Here is a 7,760-nt window from a genome sequence, read left to right on the forward strand (position 1 = left end):
ATTTAATTGATGACCTAGATTGATTCTCAAGGGAATATATTTAGCATATAGTTAGTTTGAATGTTTATCAAGGGTTGTAGTGTTAGAGAGTTTGTTATGTTACATTGATTTTTAAATTAAAAAAATTAGATTTGTGCCAAGTGGCTCCACACCTATCAATTTCCTAGGGATTTGAGATTATTCCAATTCTAATAAGTTCCTTTATGATAAGTTCCTCATTTTTATTTATAAGGTTTATTTAGAAAAATTGTCCATTAATTTTAATAAATTTAATAAATTAGATTTTACCATAATCATTACTTATCTTACCCCTCCAATGTACTACCATCGCCAAGAAAATTCGTTTAGTTAATAATCTCATTCTATCCCTACAAGGGTAGCCTTTTTATACGTTTAACCATACCATACGTAGCCATGTTCTGAATTGACCCACAGGAGTTAAACCTCCCCACCCAACCATTGAACCATCCCTACAATGGTAGACCTTGGGTGTACCTACCATACGTAGCCATGTTCGAAATTGACCCGTGGGAATTAAACCTCCCCACTCAACCATGGGACCATCCCTACAATGGTAGACCTTGGGTGGGCTACAGGGAATTTGAGACACATAGAGAGCTTTTAAATTTGAAAATTTTATGGGGATTTTAGTTTTGATATATTTATCATAATAGTATAGATATGTCTGCACCACAGATCCATCAAGCTCCCAAAGAGATCAAATGTCTTCAAACTCAAACTTCTTCTTAAAATGCAAAACGGGAAAGAAAAAAGTTTTTGAATATTTTATTATTATTGATATTTTATATTAAAAATTTAATGGAATACAAATTTCATGTTTTACTATCAATTTCTTCATCATATTGAACATTGAAATATATTTAGTTATATACAAACTTCTTTTTAAAATGTAAAGCATGGAAAATAGTTTTTGAATATTTTATTATTATCAAACAATTTAATATTGAAAAATTATAAAATTGTATTACTTAATATACACATGGAAATATTTTATTTATCTCTAAGAGTGATACGAAATATTTTTATCACATCTCTTTCATACTAACAAAGAAAGGAGCACAATGAGAATGAGATTATTGATATTTTATAATGCTTTTAATTAAAACTAACCAAATATGATACCTATTTGGATTTTTATTATACTATTGTGGATATTGTTTTTTCTTTTAATTTAAGGTATACACAATCATAATTTTTTATAAATTATATATTTTTTAACTTTTTATATAAATTATATCTTTTGTAATTGATTATTATTATTATTAAAAAAATTTCACAAAAATAAATTTATTAATGCTCACTAATTTATATAATTATTTTAAAAAAATTATTTAAATAATATTTTACAGTTTATGGGTGATGGGGTGTCCAATCTACGGGACAAGTGGTCATGCATTGGAGTGTAGAGTCAGTTGGGCTTCAACATGTAACACGAATGCCTTAAAGGCCCATTAGGACCTGGGCTGGACTCCTGCGAGCGATACTTAATGTGGAACACAGGTAAGAGGGTGGCCATTTGTAGTTGTTGGGTGATGAGGAGGGAGTGTTGGGCACGATAGAGTAGTGATGTATTGGCATCCTCGATCAAGATGAGGCTTGGGGTGACAGTGCAGGACGAGCTCGGGGCAGGCGACTGTGCGGGGGACTGGAACCTGCAATCAATCTGGCTGTGGGATCCGAGGGATAATTGGAGCACACGACACAGACATAATAATTCAACAGGAACAGGAAGAATCTCGTATTTACTCTTGGGACGACAATAATTGATCTTTGTAAATTCTCTGGACTATTGAGGGATATAGTTCTAGGGTTGGATAATGTGGGTGGTGTGCATTCCTTTCCCCATCCAAAGGGGTTTCTCCTCTGGAGAGGCAGTGCGACAGAGAATTGGGGTCCTGATTCTTTCCCTCGAGCTACCCGTCCACTTCAGATGCTAGTGATGCTCCCCCTAGTTCATCAGCAGCCAATGGAGAGGGATACGAGAATTACACTAGTGGGTCAGGGCTCCCTGACACCGGGGTGGTAAGCAGTGTGTTTTTGTGTTTGGTTCATATCAAGCTTGTGTGGTGGGTTGCACAGGGTAGCTAGTTTCGTCCCTGCGGCGGTGCAACTGGTGGTGGTGGCATCGACTGTATACCGAGACAGAGAGGTCACACATGCAGAGGAGCTGGTAATCGCATGGAAAATCGTCTGTAGCAGGGTGTGCCTAGTTCGGGCTCGGAGCCGACCGAGAGACACCATTCTGATGCTGAGGTAGCCTCCACGTAGAGGCTTCGACCACCTTGGACTCCATTGCGGCACAATTGAATAATTTCCATTTGAGCATGTAGACTCTGAGGGAACAATGATATGATGATCATAACGAATTGGTGGCCTACATCAATGATCTCCAGCACACACAAAACGAGCTCCTGGATTCCATAGATGGCCTTCGTTGACAGCTCTGGCGAACAAATGATCACCTCCGAGCTCTAGAGACTTGGGTGGAACATATTGACTACCATACGCATGAGCAGGCTGCGTTCTTTGCTGCTCGGCCACTGTTTCCTCCCAACCCACCCTAGTAATGTGTATTTCTTGTAAATTCTCTTTTTGTTCAACTTTTGTATTGGAAATAACCAATGACAAAAGTTGTCTTGGCCTATTCACAAGCTTAATCTTGTTCATAGCAAGACTCATGTTAGTTCTCAAGCCTAATACTTTGGTGTGTCGGGCAACAATAACGTAAACTATAGGGTGATAATGTATTGTGTTCTTAAAATTATAATAATATTAAACAATTTTTTTATGAGCAAAAAAAATAATTTACAATTAAAATATCTAAAATATTTTATAAATATTTAATCAATTTTATTTAAATAAACTTATTTTATAATTATATAAATAATTATTATTTTCCAAATTTTATCTCACTTTTTAATCTATTTTTATATTTCAATGCTTTAAACAATTATCAATATCCATTACTTTTCTCATTTGTGTTTGATTCTATTAATATATTTTTATAATAACTTTAGTGTTTCTTAGTTTTTAAAGAAATGAGATACTATTTAGATTTTACTTATTAATTCCGTTGAGGCATATTTTTCATTCATGAAGTTCATAACTACATCATGCTATTAACAAATTATAAATCTATCTAATATAAATTTTATCACAACTAGGCTAAACATTTTTTGGTTTTCTTCCATTTATATATTTTATTTTGTAAAATTTTTTAATAATTTACATAAAATAAAATTAGATATCAAATAATATGATATTTTTAATTTCATTTATTAATTTTGATTGTGACATTGAGATTTTTTTTCACTTTTATCTCACAACGATATTAGAATAATGTTATATTTATTTGTTCAATTATATTTTATGATAAATTTTATGGCCATAATAGTGTTTATAGTATATTTTCTATGTAACATGGTTATATAAAACAATATGTAAGTATTGTATTTTATGATAAATTTTAACACCTCTAGTCATAATAGTGTTTATGGTATATTTTCTATGTAACATGGTTACGTAAAACAATATGTAAGTATTTATAAATGTAAGTGTTTTTTTAATATGGTTGATATTCTAGAGATTTATTATTTTATTAGTAGCAAATAAATATTTGGTTTCTTGAATTTTTAATAAAAAATTGATGTCATTTAATTAGCTATTCATATGGTTATGGAACTCATTGAGTTGAAATTAGTGTTTTATTTAAAAACCACCAATTTAGATGTATTTTAAGTTTTTTTTATTTTCTTTGATCTGAATAATAAAGTATTGAATAACAAGTAAATAAGCAGGTTTGTTTCAAACCACTAACTACTTCATTAATTCTCTTTTAAAGAAGGATTTTCTTTTTGCAAAAAGGGTTGACTTCTTCTCCCAATAAAGAGTTAGATTTTCTTCACAAAGAGCTAAGCTTCTCACATCAAATAGTTCATTCTCCCATAAGGGTCTGATTTTCCGAGTAGAAGGGTTTACAAAAACTCTCCCAATAGAGGGGCCTAATGAATCCAAACATTCGAAGAGCTTAATGAGTCCAATCATTTCTCTTCCTTCTCTAACGATGGTTTAAATGAATTTTCATTTGAGAACAACCTCATCATATACATAATAACTCTCTAAGACCTCACAAATGAGGATCTAGCACCATTCAAGAGATTGGTTTGGGGAAATATCTCAACCATACCCATGAGAATATGAACTCCATGAAAATACAAAAATTAGATTGTGTATCTAGCCCTATAATCATGATACATACACATGTGCGCACACCCATCACATAAGTATCCAAGGGGACTCCGACCTTGAACATGGGCGTTGGATGGTTCCAAGATTACGACATCCAGAGATAGGAATGGAAAGCAAAGGAAGTGGTGGGTCAATTTCGTTTTATTTAATTAATATTATTTCAAAAAATGATGGTTCCAAGATTACGACATCCAGAGATAGGAATGGAAAGCAAAGGAAGTGGTGGGTCAATTTCGTTTTATTTAATTAATATTATTTAAAAAAATGATGGCCGTTCAAGTCGCTGTTGTCACGTGGCAGTGCTAACCTTTAGGGAAGCATTTGCCACGCACCAGCAGTAAGCATTTCCACTTGCCTTAATAACCAAGCAACCTATTTCCACCGTTAGATGGTGGCATCTTCGCCGAATAACGTTTGCCGGAGCTCTATTTTTGCCGTCGATTTTACTCTCGCGTGCTATAAATCTCAGGGTCTGGGTTAGGGTCAGGGAAAACTTCGTGCGATCGATGCTTGGATCGATCCCCGGCCTGTAATGCTGTATTTGTATTCTGCCTACCGCTAGAGTAAGGCATGCTTGATTTTCTTGAGTTTTTCATGAAATACATGTTGGTTTTAAAGATTCTATTTTATTTGTTTGTATGAAGCGGAGGATACGAACGCTGGATTATGGATCTGGATCTTGCATGAATTCTGGTGTAACCGGCATATCGTGCTAAGAATGTGCTCTGGTTTTAAAGGTTGCGATTAAAGGCTAGGTTATGATTTCTGTATGATGTATGCATATAGTTTAGTAAAGGCCTGGCACGGGATTCGATCTGTAGACCGGCCCAGATATTTTAGATAACCTTTTTGTTGATCGTATTTATGGCCATGAGAAGCCACGTGTATGAGATTTCTAGTTTCTCTATGACCTTGCCTTTCCAGGTGCGCTTGCAGGCAGGTCAAATTATTAATGATATTTTTTTCTTCTTTGCGGGAGCGCTGTGCAGAGCTGTTTGGCCTGCGGTGCCTCTCGATTGTGTGTCTTCTTGTGGATGGAACTAAGGTTCGATAATCTTTTGTCGTAGACGACGCCATTTTTTTCTTTAATCATTAATCTTTTTCTGCAGATAACAAACACAGAGACTCGAAAGCAGGGCAATCATGAGGGTTTCAGAAGAAAATTTAATCCTTTTCTGCAGATAACAAACACAGAGACTCGAAAGCAGGGCAATCATGAGGGTTTCAGAAAAAAATTGATGAGGCGTAACGATTTGTTTCCAGCACTAAGTCTTATTCTACAACTGCATATATTTAGGGGGATTTTGATCATCGTTTCGGAATCCGAGTAGTCGAAATGTTGAAGTTCTTCTAAGATTGGAATCAAGAGGGAACTTTAGAAGTGGTGGGCTATCTGGATTCCTTCATACCTGCAACTTATAAATTTTTTTGGGGTTTAGGGCTATGGTAATGATAACGATCCTTTCATATAGCGAGGGCAATCATATTCATACGAATGATTTTTTAGTTCAAGTTCTGGGTCACACATTAATTCTGAAATTGGACAATCGTAGATCGATCCATGTCTACAAGGAACACATCACAAATTTAAAAAAATATTGAAAATTATTATTTAAAAAAATCACAAATTTATAATTTTAAAATATTTCAATTTAAATTTCTACTTCCTTTTTTGAAAATGATTATTTAAAAAAATCATAAATTTTAATTATAATTTCTAATGGCATAGTTAATGAAAGTGGAAGGATCCAGGCAATTTCCGCCTTGTGCTCTTCTGCTCAGGTGACGTGTAAAACGCATAATTTTCTTGCACTATTAAAAACTGACTATATAAGGATTGAAATGGTATAACATCTCATAATTTTATCTAGAAATAAACACATATAGCCTTTTTAATCCACAAGCTATCTTTCAATTTTAAAATATATACACCTATCTCCTGAAGCTATCTTTCAATTTTAAAATATGTACACCTATCAGCGTAAATATTTGTTTGCATTTGTTATTTATTTAATAAATTAAAATTATATTTATTTGAATTTGTTATTTATTTTAATAGATGAAAATTATATTTTCATGTTGTAAATTACTTTTATAATAGACATAGTAATTAATATGTTTTTTTAAGGTTATTCCATCCAAGATTATTTCAGTAATAATTTTCTTAATTTTTTTTATATGTTTTAATTAGGTTTGTTTCTTTAGCTCTTAATTTTTATATAATCAAATATAGTAATGATTACATCTATGATTATTTGTTTTCTATAGATATAATATATGATTGAGATAACTTTAAGTTCGGGGACAAATAACATCAATTTTTTTTAGGCTTTTGCCAGATTGAGATAACTTTAAGTTCGGGGACAAATAACATCAATTTTTTTTAGGCTTTCGCCAAAGGACCCAAAATGTTAAGAGCATCTAGTCACTGAGGGAATAGAAGGTCGGGTGACCTCATCTTTTTCTCCATTGGAATCATACGTACAACTCTTCATTTTCCTCTTTTCATCAAGATGAAGGGAACCTCATGGTTTAGGTATCAGAGGATTAACTGAAGAAAATCCTAAACAATTTTCAAAAGGACAAGAGTCTTGGTTTAGATGGATGGGGGTAACAATTTTCAAAAGGACAAAGAGTCTTGGTTTAGATGGATGGGGGTCAAATTTTTTCTGAGCTTATATGAGTCTCTCGGTTCTGATCTCTTGGTGGTGGTTGAGGATTATATGAGTCTCTCGGTTCTGATCTCTTGGTGGTGGTTGAGGATTATATGAGTCTCTCGGTTCTGATCTCTTGGTGGTGGTTGAGGATTCTCGAAGGGAATGCAGAATGTTCCTGAATTTTAATTATACTTTCATTGCTTTGATTTTAAAGGTTGATAATCCCTCCTCATTCGAAGATTAGCACCTTATCTCATTATGCAGTGCTATCTATAAAATCATTGCCAAATTTATTGTTTTGAAGTTCAAGCTCATCCTCTTTGCCTTCATTTCAAAAGAACAATTTGGCCTTCTATTCTAGAAGGCAGAGAAATTGGCCATTGGGGTCACACAAGAAAGTCTCCATCGCTTGAAATCTATGAATTTAAAATGGGTGGTGTTTAAAATAGGCTTATCCAAAGCATATGATATAGAGCTAGTCAAAAAGTCTTCATAGCTTGAAATCTACGAATTTAAAATGGGTGGTGTTTAAAATAGGCTTATCCAAAGCATATGACAAAGCATATGATAGAGCTAGTCAAATATATCTTAGGCTCCTACTAACTCATGTGGGTTTTGGTCTTGATTTTATAACATGGGTTATGAATTGTATACAGATTTTCTACTTCGCAGTCTTGATAAATGGTGCAGCCTTCTCTTTCTTCCATGGCCAAAGAGGTCTTCAATAATTCTTTCCTCTTTCTCCACTACTCTTTCTATTGGTGGCCGAGGGATTGAGTAATCTATTAGGAGAGGCAAAGAAAAAGGGTGAATTTCAGGGCTATTTGGTGGCCA

At 33.7% G+C, this 7,760-nt stretch overlaps 1 long non-coding RNA gene across 1 annotated transcript; it reads left to right on the forward strand.

The window, feature by feature from the left end:
• The first annotated feature begins 4,472 nt into the window (after positions 1–4,472).
• On the forward strand, positions 4,473–5,736 carry LOC149237378 (uncharacterized). The gene is made up of 4 exons (XR_016245916.1): positions 4,473–4,491; positions 4,739–4,832; positions 4,888–5,006; positions 5,379–5,736. It is a non-coding gene; the product is annotated as an uncharacterized LOC149237378 (long non-coding RNA).
• Positions 5,737–7,760: the final 2,024 nt, after the last annotated feature.

The sequence above is a fragment of the Pinus tabuliformis genome, chromosome 8, assembly GCF_031772625.1.
Source record: "Pinus tabuliformis cultivar Carrire ecotype Pingquan chromosome 8, CPIR1, whole genome shotgun sequence".
In the NCBI taxonomy this organism is placed as follows: Eukaryota; Viridiplantae; Streptophyta; class Pinopsida; order Pinales; family Pinaceae; genus Pinus; species Pinus tabuliformis.